The sequence below is a fragment of the Mobula birostris genome, chromosome 28 (assembly GCF_030028105.1).
Source record: "Mobula birostris isolate sMobBir1 chromosome 28, sMobBir1.hap1, whole genome shotgun sequence".
Classification (NCBI taxonomy): domain Eukaryota; kingdom Metazoa; phylum Chordata; class Chondrichthyes; order Myliobatiformes; family Myliobatidae; genus Mobula; species Mobula birostris.
Genome location: NC_092397.1, coordinates 35,389,400 through 35,404,634, shown reverse-complemented (window position 1 = coordinate 35,404,634; position 15,235 = coordinate 35,389,400). Strand labels below are relative to the sequence as shown.

Here is a 15,235-nt window from a genome sequence, read left to right as displayed (position 1 = left end):
AAGGTTCCGCACGGTAGGCTTATTCAGAAAGTCAGAAGGCATGGGATCCAGGGAAGCTTGGCCAGGTGGATTCAGAATTGGCTTGCCTGCAGAAGGCAGAGAGTCGTGGCGGAGGGAGTACATTCAGATTGGAGGATTGTGACTAGTGGTGTCCCACAAGGATCTGTTCTGGGACCTCTACTTTTCGTGAGTTTTATTAACGACCTGAATGTGGGGTTAGAAGGGTGGGTTGGCAAGTTTGCAGACGACGCAAAGGTTGCTGGCGTTGTAGATAGTGTAGAGGATTGTCAAAGATTGCAAAGAGACATTGATATGATGCAGAAGTGGGCTGAGAAGCGGTAGATGGAGTTTAACCCAGAGAAGTGTGAGGTGGTACACTTTGGAAGGACAAACTCCAAGGCAGAGTACAAAGTAAATGGTAGGATACTTGGTAGTGAGGAGCAGAGGGATCTGGGGGTACATATCCACAGATCCATGAAAGTTGCCTCGCAGGTGGATAGGGTAGTTAAGAAAGCTTATGGGGTGTTAGCTTTCATAAGTCGAGGGATAGAGTTTAAGGGTCGCGATGTAATGATGCAGCTCTATAAAACTCTGTTTAGGCCACACTTGGAGTACTGTGTCCAGTTCTGGTCGCCTCTCTATAGGAAGGATGTGGAAGCATTGGAAAGGGTACAGAGGAGATTTACCAGGATGCTGCCTGGTTTAGAGAGTATGCATTATGATCAGAGATTAAGGGAGCTAGGGCTTTTCCCTTTGGAGAGAAGGGGGAGAGGAGACATGATAGAGGTGTACAAGATAATAAGAGGAATAGATAGAGTGGACAGGCCAGCACCTCTTCCCCAGGACACTACTGCTCAATACAAGAAGACATGGCTTTAAGGTAAGGGGTGGGAAGTTCAAGCGGGATATTAGGGAAAGGTTTTTTTACTCAGAGAATGGCTGGTGCGTGGAATGCACTGCCTGAGTCAGTGGGCGAGGCAGATACACTCGTGAAGTTTAAGAGACTGCTAGACAGGTATATGGAGGAATTTAAGGTAGGGGCATATATGGGAAGCAGGGTTTGAGGGTAGGCACAACATTCTGGGCCGAAGGGCCTGTAATGTGCTGTACTATTCTATGTTCTATGTTCTATGTTCTAAATTCTTGAGAGGGTGAGAGGATGTCTGGTTATTTACGGCAGCAGTATTATTTCCTTTTTGCCTGTCTTTACAGACTGTTCTAAAAACCCAGTTAGTAACCGGATGGGTTATTTATTCCCTGGTTTAATGTTGTGGTGGGTAAAGGTTGTCTGTCTATACAGCAGGATTTATGGCCATTACCATTAGTCTGCAATGGGTTGAACAAGTTAAGTCAAACAGAGTTGTGATCTGCCCAGACACTACTTCGGTACTGCAGAGTTTGGAATCGATGTCTTCAAGAAGCCACAGCCGATCTGTTGATGGATGTGTATTATGATCTATATGCTCTGAAGTGTGTGGGAAGAACCCAGAACACAGAACATAGAAATTTATAGCACGTTACAAGCCCTTCGGCCCACAATGCCGTGCCGACCATGTAACATACTCCAAAAACTGCCTAGAATTTCCTTAGCACACAGCCCTCTATTTTCCTAAGCTTCATGTACCTATCTAAGAGGCTTTTATAAGCCCCTATTGTATCCGCCTCTACCATCGCCGCCAGCAGTGCATTCCACGCACCCACCACTCTCTGTGTGAAAAATCTACCCCTGTCGTCCCCTCAGTACTTATTTCCAAGCACCTTAAAACCATGCCCCCTCCTGTTAGCCATTTCACCCCCTGGAAAAAAAAAACCTCTGGCTATCCACACGATCAACGCCGCTCATCGTCTTTTACACCTCTATCAGGTCACCTCTCGTCCTCCATCGCTCAAAGCAAAGCAGACACTAAGTCTGAGGTAGATATTATATTTCATGTGGGAAAGTATGAAGCCAAATGTTGCACCAGGCTGGGAAATAGCAGAAATTGTGGGATAAGAGTTGCAGAGGGAGGTGATATTATTGTTTGTTTCCATCAGTCTAAGGGTGGCAACTTTTGGAAAAGAATAAGAGGGAAGATGTGTGGTTTATAAGACTAATAGTCGGACATACGGGTTTGCACTCCTCTTTGGAACTTCTTAGGTAGTAAGGGAATGTCTCGTGTGATTTTTGTAATCTCTCAGAGACGGTGGAGCATGTGATCATGATGTGCCACAGATATTCTTTGGAATGTTGGAAGCTGTTTAGGCATTTAATGGGTCGAGCTGGGGTGCGGAATTTGCAGGATATACTGGTACCTCAGGCCGGGACGGTTAAGTCGTGTAGGACCCTGGTGAGCGTTTTAGTTAAAATAGATTTGTGATGTCGCATCTGATCCCCATCAAGCGTCCCCTCAGACTCCATCACAGTAGGTGGTGCTAATGCACCTGATGGGAGAAAGTAGGAGGAGAGTGAAACAAGTCCGGGACGGCGGCCCCTGCTACCCTGCTGACGTCACCATTGCTGTCAGTCCCTGCGCACTGCTTCAGTGTCCTGGCGCCCCGTCATTGAGAGCCCATTGGGGGCTCCCTCAGCACACGTAGATCAGTGTGACAGGAATAAGGCCCAGCTCCGCCTTCTCCAGGACAACTGGGAAACGGCAAACTCCTTTGTCCCAGCTGCTGAGGCCCACATGGGGATCTTTGTGTTTGTCATCGCGATATGATGAAAACTTATCCCGCTATAATAGAGTTTTTCTCCGACTAAATGCCCCATGGATTTCAGGGTGAAAGGCCACCGAGCAAAATGTGGACTCTGTTTCTCCTTTCACGGATGCTGAGTATTTCCAACAGTTTCTGCTTCTAGTTCAGGATCATTTCTGTTTGCCTGACTCTGGATCACTGCTACTCCTGTCACATGTGAACATAGTTATTGTGGCAAAGTGGTTAAGGCGATAGATAACAAATCGATTAAGTTGTCTCTGCATAGTTTTGAATCCTGACAAATTACCTGCCTCTTCATTTTTTGTTTTATATTCTTCGTGACTCTCTGATCCGTCTCACGGACACGGATTGTAAATGAACCGGAGCAAACACCAATATCTGGTCACCGTTTCTAAACCCAGGAAGAGCCGATTTATTCCAGTTTCTTTCAGGATGTCTCTGTGGCGCAATCGATCAGAGCCTTGCGCGTTACCGGAACATCAGTGGTCGAGGCCACTCATACTCTCTGGAAATCCCGCTGCTTTTGTTGTCCGGTGTGTGTGCTCCTATTTTATTTACTGAAAGAGATAACCACATATAAAAAATAGAATACTAGCACCTCTTGTCTTTCCTTGCTTGCATTTTGCCATGAAATAAATGGACAGAACATGGAATATGAAACCAATGCAAACTCTCATTTGGCACCAGTATATCTAACGTTTGTTCTTTAACCAATACGTGTTGCGGCGGTTCCATCGGGCACCAGCTCCTCTGTGCCCTCTGGTGGCCGGTAGCTATAACACAAGACCCAGCTCCTCTGTGCCCTCTGGTGGCCGGTGGCTATAACACAAGACCCAGCTCCTCTGTGCCCTCTGGTGGCCGGTGGCTATAACACAAGACCCAGACCACCACTGTCCTCTGTGGCAGGTGGCTGATTTATTGACTGACTGTGTCTCTCTCTGTCATCTTCCGACCCAGGAATCCGGATATTTCGTTCACGTCATCGTGCAAGTTAAATAAATTCACAACTTGACATCCTCACGACTCGGTTGACGGCATTCCCGACTGCAGGGAACAATCTTAATTTGGGTAGTTAATGATCATTCCGTTTCAGTCTGCAAGAATGTGACAAGTGATTCCGATTTAAATATTCTCTCTTTAATTTGACGTGGATGCGAATTTCCAAAAGTGTCTTGTTTCTATTCAGGACTAATGCGCAGTCTTGGGTTTGGTGAAATATTTTGTTCATCCGCCTTTACGTCGTCCTTTTAAACTAATACTCTGAGTTTGAAAGTCTGTTGTTGCTCTCTGACTTAAACTCCTTAAATTTTACAGGTCAATGGTGTGAGACCCACAGACAATCACGTCTCCTTTTCTCCCTGACGCAGCTCTCCACAATGAGAATAAATGGAGGAGAGGTCAGACATATCTTCAGATATTTCCTGAGGAGACGGAGGTCCTTTAACATCTGCCGGGCGATGCTGAGGATGTTCTACGAGTCTGTGGTGGCCACTGCTATCATGTCTGCTGTTGTGTGCTGGGGCAGCAGGCTGAGGGTAGCAGACACCAACAGAATCAACAAACTTATTCGTAAGGCCAGTGATGTTGTAGGGATAGAACTGGACTCTCTCACGGTGGTGTCTGAAAAGAAGATGTTGTCTAAGTTGCATGCCATCTTAGTCAATGTCTCCCATCCACTACATAGTGTACTGGGTGGGCACAGGAGTACATTCAGCCAGAGACTCATTCCACCGAGATGCAGCACACAGCGTCATAGGAAGTCATTCCTGCCTGCGGCCATCAAACTTTACAACTCCTGCCTTGGAGGGTCAGACACCCTGAGCCGATAGGCTGGTCCTAGACTTATTTCATAATTTACTGGCATAATTTACATACTACTATTTAACTATTTATGGTTCTATTACTATTTATTATTTATGGTGCAACTGTAACGAAAACCAATTTCCCCCTGGGATCAATAAAGTATGACTATGACTATGACTAGATACAAAAAGGATGAAAGGGCGTGCGTAATAATCGGGAAGAAAAACTGAGGTTAGATGAGCGACCACGATCGAAATGAATGGCGGAATTGGCTCGAAAAGCCGAATAGCCTACTCCGACTTCTATTTTCAATCTTTGAACGTCCAACCTTTGTGCTCAGAATGTCAGACAGAAGATATCATCGTTCATTTGACAGTGGTGACGTGGCTCAGTGGAGGAGCGCATGTGTGAGGTCCCGGGTCCAAACCCCGCATTTCCACATTGTTGTTTGTGAAGTTTGAAATCTGGGCGGAAAATCCCAGATGAAGAAATTTCCCGCACTATCGTTGGCCTTTCATTGCCGTCGTAGAGACGCCACGATAACCCTGTAACCCGTGGGATAGTTAAGAATGGTTCCTTGCTGCATATGAGTCCTCGGTAGTGGAATTCTAAAAACACCCCCACTTTTAAGGAAGGGACGAAAGCTCGGCCGTGGTGTTCTGAACGTTACAGCAACAACTACAATTCTCATTGAAACCTACTGAATGTGGAAGAACCAAGATTATGTGGACGTGGAGAGGATGATTCCTATGGTGGGGGTGTCCAAAACTAGAGGGAACAGCCTCAAAATTGAGGGGAGACCTTTTAGACTGAGGTGAGGAGGACTTTGCTTTTAGCCAGAGAGTAACAAATCTGTGGAATGCTCAGCCGCAGACTGCGGTGGAGGCAAGTGTATGGGGTTGAGTGGGATCCGGGATAAGCCGGGATGGAATGGCGGAGCAGACTCGATGAGCTGAATGACCGATTTCTGCTCCTATGTCTTATGGTCTTATGGTCTAACTAAATCCTGATGAAGGGATGGTTTGAAGTACGTACTTGCGATGCGGAAACCAAGTCAGCATCTAAACCCGCGAGTTCCGTTCACAGGGAGACGAGGTGAACTTCTGGTTCAGCTTGGAAATCCAACATTCATTCAATGATCAGGACAGGATTAGAACGTTAATGGGACCTCGGGATTGAACGTCGTGATTCTCGAGTGTGGCTCAGAATGTCGTTATTGATAAGAAGCCCCACAAGAGGGATGAATTGTCCTTGCTAGCAATTAAATGAGAGAAACCCCATTCACTGGCAAATATCGGGAACGAGGTGCAAGATGGGATAAAGCATAAACGACACGGAGAGAATAACTGGGTGGTCCAGAATGTAAGGAAGAAAGAAACGAAAGTGGAGACAGAATTAAGGACAGAAAGTGAAGTGAGTGGGTAGGAATAAGGGGCAAATGGAATTGATGCAACATGGACAGACACAGAGGGAGACCCAGACATATACAGACATAGACAAGACCTAAACATATACAGGCACCGACACAGACATAGACAGAAAAAGACAGAGACAGAGATGCAGACATCATACAGACATAGACATACAGACACAAACCCAGACATGTACAGACATAGAGAAGACAAAGACAGATACAGGCACCGACACAAACATAGACAAACTCAGTCACAGACACAGACTGAAATATAGACCCAGACAAATACAGATACACAAAAACACACACCCATACCAACACACACAAACGCAAACACACACAGAATGATACGCGCGCATACACAAACAAACGCAAGAGGTTGCACATCATTCATGGGAGAGCAATGCTGTTTTTATTCCCATAGCAGAGTGGTGCAGCGGAAGCGTGCTGGGCCCATAACCCAGAGGTCGATGGATCGAAACCATCCTCTGCTATCTCAACTGCTAACAACAACAATTTTCCGTCAGTGCGCTTTAAAACACAAGGCCATCCCATCATTGGTAGATGCAAGGAAATCCACTGGCTTTCCGCTGGAATGTACCTTTATATGTTATCCTTTTTAATTTTTGCGGAGGTTTCTGTTTGGTTGGAAAGATTAACCGATTGTGTATTGAGGTATCTTAATGTCATCTATTCTCTGCAGAATAAACCCGTGTCTTGTATATAAAAAAATGCTGGAAACACGCAGTGGGTAGGCAACATTTGCAGAAAGAAGAGATTTGATGTTTCCGGTGGATGCCCGTTCGTCCCAACTGGAAAAGAGAGAAAATAAACAAAATGCTGGAGGAACTGAGCAGCCCAGGCGGCATCTATGGAAAAGAGTACATTGAACGTTTCTGCCCGAGACCCTTCATCAGGACTGGAGAAAAAAATGAGAAAACCTTGCAGAGGAGCTTCTCTCTCTCTCTTTCTCTCTCTCTCTCTCTCTCTCTCTCTCTGTCTCTCTCCCCCCCCCCCCCAACCCCCCCTTTCCAAATCGTTCCCTGCATCAATTACTCAGACAATAAATCCTGCTGGGGAATGCTCTTCATCCCAACGCACAATCAGGCACAAACGGGAGCGTGTCCTCTGGCCAGTGCTCGACAAAGAAGCAGCTGAATCGGAAAGGATTCCCGAGACCTCGCCGGTCGCAGAGGGAGAAATGTAAAATGTCTGAAAAGTGTCGGTTTTGCAGTCCCCGAACGAATGTTGATTTGACCCCGTGAAACGTCGTGTGTTCGGACGTCTGAATGACAGATTTATTTTCGCGCTGGTTTCTCATCACTGGTTAATACACCCGCCCGTCACGGAAAATGATGGTTTCATTTCCCCGACGAGGAATTAGTTTTGCTGTTTCCATATTAAATGTGATTTCAAACGGAATTTTCAAAGCAAAAAGAAAAGTGTTGAGGAGGTTAAGTCGGAGTTTGATGTTAAAATGATCAGTTCATCGGGGATGTGGAACAGTCCGGTCTGCAGTGACCCCGGGAAGGGAGAATCTCGCGATCGGTGTTCAGCTTCTTCAGATATCCCCTCAGCGACTCTGTATCTCAGCGCCATTCAGAGTAACCCTCAGTGACAGAGTCCCATGTTCGCTAAAATATTTCCATCATCCACCTCTGCTATGCTTTAAACTTTAAGCAAAGGCCGGTCTTACGCTCTATTTAAGGAGTACGGTTCAACGAGTTAGAAAGGAGGAGGAGAATGAAACCGACGCCTTCGCCGAGCTCAGGCCACCCGCCAGAGACTGAGTGAGATTCTCTCCTCCAACTCCGCGCCCAGAGCTCAGGGTGAAAGATCATCGACCTGAAACGTGAACTCTGTTTCTCCCTCCACAGACGCTGTCTGAGCTGTGGAATATTTCCGGCAGTTTCGGATTTTATTTCAGTAATTGTCCTGTTTTTGCCGACCCCGGGATCGATACACTCCCCATACGTTCCGGGACATAGTGACCACATTCCATGTAAAATGCCCTTGTTCCTGGCCTGCCCAGTTGTGAGGAGTGTGTAGTCGTGGCCGAGTCGTTTGCAGATGCGATAAGAATTTATTGGGAGTTCCCCGCGAAGCTTCTAAATCGGACAAATATTTGTTCCTCACGTTTTCTTTTTATAGTGTCCTCGACTCTCTGATGGAAATCATTCATTCAAGCAGATTGTGAAAATCGGTGTCCTAGCATCGACTACTAGTCAACACCGTCCAACGAAGAAATGGATCATTTAATCCTTTTTCAGTCCCTGTCTTGGTGGCGCAATCGGTGAGCGCGTTCGGCTGTTAACCGAAAGGTGGTGGTTCGAGCCCACCCAGGGTGTCTGGTGATCCAGCAGCAGTTACTGTGCATTTCATTGTCTGCTGGGATAGTGGGTGGGGGTGGAATGGGGGGATGTTCCCTTTCTGCTGCCGTACAGAGTTCAGTGGGGATTTAAATTGTTTTATTTTTGCCAGATACAATATGTGACAAAAAGCTTCTCTTTCATACTTTTCATAGACATCAAACTCTTACTATCTCTTCTTTCAGTTAGTCCCGACGAAGGGTCTCGGCCCGAAACGTCGACTGTACCTCTCCCTATGGGTGCTGCCTGGCTTGCTGCGTTCACCAGCATTTTTTATGTGAGTTGTTTTCATAGACATCATACCATGACACAGAGTATTGTCTGAGAACAAGGTTCATCATTAATTAAATGCAGAATAAAGTGAAACAGCCACAGAGAAATCACAGAGCGGGAAAATAATAAGGTGGAGCGTCGTGACGAGGTAGATTGTGAGGCATCCATCTTTTTTCACGAGGAGACCATTCAAACTATGCTTCAGAACGTGGTACATGCTTTCTTTTCCGTGATCATTCTGCTGGAGTCTACTTGGTTTCATTCCACAGAAAAATTATCATGGTGTTCGGGAAGAGAACTGAACAAGGATGAAGTATGATCGCACTGGATGGTGGAGCAGACTCGGGGCCGAATGACTGTGGCCATCAGCCATTGTCTGTGTTTCACTGCTCAGTTGTGATATGCAGGAAGGTTTGGACCTGAACACTTCTGTATTTTAAGTGGGGATGCAGCTCAGTGGAAGAGCGCATGCTTTGCGTGTATGAGGTCCCGCGTTCGATCCCCGGCATCTCCACGCTAGTGAGCTGTAATTTTGAACATTGCAAAGCTCAAACCGAATCATCAGGTTTGCAGTCGGCACAATGACGGTACCGCGATACAGCGACACACGTAAAGGAGGTAGAATGATGCTTTGAGTCTGAACGTGGACAAGAGCAAAGAGATGATTCATTTGGAAGGTGCAGGCTGACCACTCATTACCGCAAATAAACGGCTCCTCGAGAGAGAGAGAGAGTGGACCACCAAACCCGCCCTCTGAACGCCACAGGGAACAGCAAGAAAGCGCACCGGTGTGTCCACTTCCTGGCTTCAGTGAGACTTCCCCAACCCCTCTTCAATCTGTTTTTATTTCACAGGAGCATCATTGAGCGAGCTCTAACCACTTGCTAAACCGTCTGGTACGAGAATCGCAAGACATCCGACGGCAGGACTCTACAGAGGGGAGAGAGGACTGCTGACAGCAGCTCACTTTCACATTCAGAACCAGTGATTTGCGGACTATTGAAAACTGACGGAATTCTGACCTTCATTGGATACTATGGACGGATTGGGAGGTGAATGAGACTCGGGATTGGACAAAATAAATCCTGGAGTGCGGGTGTGTTCTCCGGTTCACCTCAGACTGCGGTCGCTGCTGGTCACGTCGAGACTGACCGACGCAGCATCCACAAAATGCAGCAGGAACTCAACGGGCATCTGCGCACGAAATATGGACTCCTTCCTCCTCCCCAGAGATGCTGTCAGACCTGGTGACTTGCCCCGGCATTCTGTGTTCTGGATTTGCAGCATCTGCAGAATCTCCTGTATTTATAACCTAAATAACAGTCAGCAGACAAAGAGAATCTCCCGCTGTATATTGTAGACCACATCCATGGCTACAACTCGAAAGCTTATTAAGAAACTCCCATCGGGGTCTTCTACTGAGCAGTTTCTTAATCCCCGCAGAAGGATTCTACATCTCCCGATCCTGCTCTGCTCAGACTGAGACTCCATCCAATTCAGTGACTGATTTCCTGGTGAAAGGTCATTGAGCTGAACGTGAATTCGGTTTCTCTCTTCACAGACGCTAACAGATCTGCTGAATATTTCCAGCAATCCCCGCTTTTAGTTGAGGATCAACCCCGTTTATTTGACTCCGGGATTTGAATCTACGTGTGAAGAACTTGTAGTCGTGGCCGAGTGGTTAAGGCGATGGACTAGAAATCCATTGGGGTTTCCCCGCGCAGGTTCGAGTCCTGCCGACTACGTGTTTATATCGGTTTTGACTCCCTGATCCCTCCCAGGGATACAGATTGTAAAAAGCCAGTCGAAGCACCGATCTCTGTTCGCCGCCTTCAAAACCAGGAAGTGTCCATGTGTTTTGCTTTTATTCAGGTGGCCTCTACTATGCAATCGGTCAGCTGCTGTTCGGCTGTTATCCGAAATGGTGGTGTTCCAAACTATCCAGGCACGCTTTTGATCCAGTGGCCTTGGTTGTCCGTTTTGTGCTCTCCGTGCTGTGCCTAATACATTCACTTAAAGATTTAAAAAATCCACATATAGAAAACAGAACACTATCACGACCTGCCTTGCTTACATTCATGTTCACATAAGCTTAATATATTGTACATGGACGATCAAACAACAGAAACTCTTACAGGGCACCAGTGTATTTCATGTTTGATTTTATGTTATCGCCACTTGAACCAGAGGGATAAATTCATTCAACCTCACTCACACCAACACTGTTTCCACAACTCACTTTCAAACTCGACATTTCGCGCAATCGACAATATTCCTTTGTTGTTGTTATTATTATTATTATTATTATTATTATTATTACAACGTTTGTACTTTCTGAGCTCAAGCCAGTGAAACCAGAAGTCCGGGTGAACTGAAGTGTAACAGCGACAGGGGAAGCACAGTGCAGGTAAATAATAAGCTGCAGTATCATAACGAGGTGGACTGTGAGGTCAAACGTACACCTTATCGTACTAAGAAACCATTCAATGGACAAAACAGCTGGACTGAAACTATCCATGAGTTTGTGACACGTCCTTTCAGGCTTTTGTGCTTTCTGCCCGATGGAGGAGGGAAAGGAGCGGGGTTGTCTTTGGTCAGGAATCTGTCCGTTCGATATGACCGGAAATTGCATTTCCTGCAGCGGAGTCCTTGAAACTGACGGACTTGTTGGGACTAATGGTCTGTTTTTCATTTGGCCAACACTGCACCCAATAATTAAGAAAATTATTGAGAAAACCAGAGTAGGGAGGAAGAGGAAAATCCCCTTCATTCACCCACCCAGAAACAAAGTTCAGACAGGTGACCATTAAATAGGAAAGGTATGTCTTACTTTGGAAATAGAGCCGAACACTAGAACAGAACCTAATTTCCCAAATAGAAACATCTAAACAGAATAGAGAGGGATAAAGTTCGAAATTATAACTCCACAAGGGATAACCACTCGGAAGAATAGATTCGCAACGATCAGTTTGATCCAGACGCAACACTCACCCCAACCCCCCAGCATCACCCCATGGGAAAAATGCATCCCGATGAACACAAGTACTCTTCTCGACAGAGTGCCAAGCTCACCCCACATCACCAGCTCTAACTCCCACCACCCAGCGGACATCCCTCAACCCTAACCCCCAACCTAATCCTAACATCCAAAGGATCACACACCCTAGTTAACCCTGGACACACCCCGAAAAAGGGACCTACTTAACACTGGGCCCCATGCTCCTTTTCTCCGCTCCTCCAAATGCGGAGGCCTACATCCACATTCCTCAGCCACATCCCTAAACATAAAAACTTCACCCATCCTACACACCCCCATAAACCTGAGCCCTCTCTCCACCGGGGGCCAAGTTCACGCCACTTCATCATCAGACCGGATGCTCTTTCAACTCCTCCCACCACCACAAAGTCCTGTGGCCCCTCCACCCAGCCATACACCTAAGTATAACACCTCCAACCCTCCTGCACACCCCCATAAACGTGGGCCCTCTCCCCATCAGGGAGCCAGTTTCACCCCACATCACCAGCACCACGACACCCCATAAACATTCCCAACCCTACACTTCACCCTAATTCTAACTTCCACTGGACTGCGCACCCAAACTAAACCGGACAGCACCCAAATAACCCAAGCCACACCCCACAAAAGGGCTTACCTGGCAGTCCTTTGCCCTACCCCTAAACGTAACATCTCCAACCCTCATACACACCCCCTTAAACCCACGCCCTCACCCCATCAAGGGGTCAAATTTACCTAATATCAGCAGCGGTTTGATTCCTGTTTCAGACCTGCCCCCTATTGCAAGGTCCCGCAGAAACCTTCACCCCGCCCCCCAAATGCAGTTGTCACCCCATCCCACCTCCCTTCGCCGTGAATCCTCCACCCCCATTACCTAACTCTACCCCGGGTCTGTCCCTCCCCACAACTCCGCTCAATTAGCTACTGCACAGCCCCCAGATCACAGCACCCCGTACCTATAAAACCCCCACCCCCAAAACACTATCCATAAGCAATAACTCCACCATTTTAACTTAAACTCCAGCACAGAGGTTAACGAGGAGGAAGATCCCAATAAAGGCAAGTCGGGGACCGAGACGATGACAACGTGGGCCAAAATCAAAGTGGCAGGGTGAAGTGATACTGCATCTCCAGTACGAGATCTACAAACACTAGAGGGATAGTTTGCCCACTTCCCATATACTCGCATCCTGACCCATCTTCCACTCTTTGCCCATTCTCCTAATCTCTCTAAGTCCTCCTGTAGACTCCCTATTTCCTCAAAACTACCTGCCCCTCCACTATTTCTGCATCGTCTGTAAAATTGGCAACAAATCATCAATTCCATCGTCCAAATCATTGACATGTAACATACAAATAATCGGTCCCACCACAGACCCCTGTGGAACACCACTAGTGACCGGAAAAGGCTCTCTTTACTCCCTCTCTTTGCTTTGTGCCAATCAGCCACTGCTTTATCCATGCTGGTATCTCTCCTGTATCACCATCGGCGCGTAGCTTGTTAAGCAGCCTCCTGTATGGCATGGCACCTTGTCAAAGGCCATCTGACAATCCAAGTACACAACATCAACCGATTCTCCTTTGTCTATCTTGCTTGTTATTTCTTCAACGAATTCCAACAGTTTTGTCAGGCAAGATTTTCCCTTCAGAAAACAATGCTGATTGCGGTCTTTTTACTCTTGCACTTCCGTAGCTCTATGCAAAATGGTTCAACATCTTCTGACCCTATGTCACTTCTTTCTAATGCTTTGATTTCATTCTTTACCAACAGGGCAACACCACCCACTATGCCTTCCTGCCTGTCCTTTTGATACAATGTGTATCCTTGGATATTAAGCTCCCAGATATAATCTTCTTTCAGCCATAATTCAGTGATGCCTGCAGCAGAATACATGCCATTCTGTAACTGTGGTACAAATTCACCAATCTTATTATGTATACTGCACACATTCAAATATATCAACTTTTGTCTTGTATGCTCATTTTTTGATTTTGTCCTCCCTTTATGTTGCAAATCACCCCGTTGACTGCAATTTTGCCCTACCATCAGCCTTTCCTTACTAAGAGTCTCTCTACACATTGACTGTGTTTGTAAACTACCTCGTGTTCTGCACTCTCACTTCGTTTCCCATCCCACTGTCAAAATTAGTTTAAACCCATCCGAGCTGTATCTCTGGTTAGTGCAGAAGGTGGTGCTGAGGTATAAGACCAGCCATGACCTTATCGAACCATGGAGCAGGCGCAGGGGTCTGAATGAGACAAGGATCAGGAGCAGAAGCAGCAGAGGGCAGTGACGTATCGAGGGAAGAAATATTGTTCAGCATCATAGCAAACAGATAATTCACCTGGCGCTGATAAACACATCCAGGCCGGTTCAGAGGAGGATGGGTGGAAACAGCAGAGACTCTGCACATCATTTCCCAATCTCTCTGGCTGCGGGAGGATTGAAGGCTGCTGACATTGTGTCCATGTTTACAAAGGCAAATGGAGATGGGCTGAGTAATTACCGACCAGTCAACTTCCAGGCAGTGCTCAGAGGATTGCTGGAGATAATTCCGAGCGACACCAGGAATCATTGTTGAGAGAAGATTTATTCTCAACATCGGAAGGTTGGATGTTGTTTGATTATTTTTCAGGAGAGTTGGTCAAGAGAGTGAAGATTAGTCCTGGCAAGTGTGAAGTTAAATGTGAAGGGAACATACACATTTAATGGCAGGACCCTTACAGCATTACTGCACAGATTGATCAGGAGGTCTAAGTTGCAACACAGACAGGCAGAGTGGTACAGAATGTGTACGGTATGTTCGCCGTCATCATCAGAAACACAGAATACAAGGGTCAGGAATTCCGGAGTCAGATGTAGAGTTTCTGCTCAAGCTACATTTGGAGTGTCCTGTGCAGTTCTAGTTGCAGGAGGAATGTGGAGGCTTTGCAGAGGGTTCAGGAGAGATTTATCAGGATGCTGCCTGGCCTGGGGAGGATGTGCTGTGAGGACCAGAAGGACAAACTTGGATTGCTTCTTCTGGAGCATTGGACCTGAGGAGAGACCTGACAGGATTTGATAAAACTCTGAAAAGCATTGTTAGGTTCCACTGTGCGCATCTTTTTTTTTTCTGAGAGTTCACACATCACATACTTGAGGACATAGCTTTAAGGGGAGAGGAGTAAAATTTAAAGTAGATGTTTTACAGAGTGGTGGGTGCATGGATCACACTGCCTGGGATGGGAGTGGTAGCAAAGTTGTGAGCTTTTTAATACCAGATCAATTTGCAGGAATTGGGGGATATGGATCCTGTGCAGGCAGAAGGGATCAGTTTAATTTGGAATCATAGTCGGCTGAATGTCCTGTTCCTATCCACAACTGTTTGATGTCTGTACAGTGTGCTTGATGTCATCCACATGGATGTCAGCGACGTGTTAGATGAAACCCACAGCGCAGAGAGATCCCATAGGATCTAAGGCAAAGTACAAATGGATCCCACTCTGTCTCGGTGAGAGGGAGTGAGGGAAACTCTGCTGTCAGTGTGGGCACCTGATGAAGGAGTTTGCAGATGTGACAATACTTGTCCGTGTGGGAGATCGTGAGGAGGGAAGCTGAAGACTGCAGGAAAGGCCAGTGGATTCAGCAGGTGGGCAGGCAGGAGGAACATGGAATTTAATCTG

General features: G+C 46.6%; 1 non-coding gene across 1 annotated transcript; it reads left to right on the top strand.

Annotated features, from left to right (window-relative positions):
* Positions 1–10,219: 10,219 nt before the first annotated feature.
* trnas-aga (transfer RNA serine (anticodon AGA)) lies at positions 10,220–10,301 on the top strand. The gene has a single exon. It is a non-coding gene; the product is annotated as a tRNA-Ser (tRNA).
* The last annotated feature ends 4,934 nt before the right edge of the window (positions 10,302–15,235 follow it).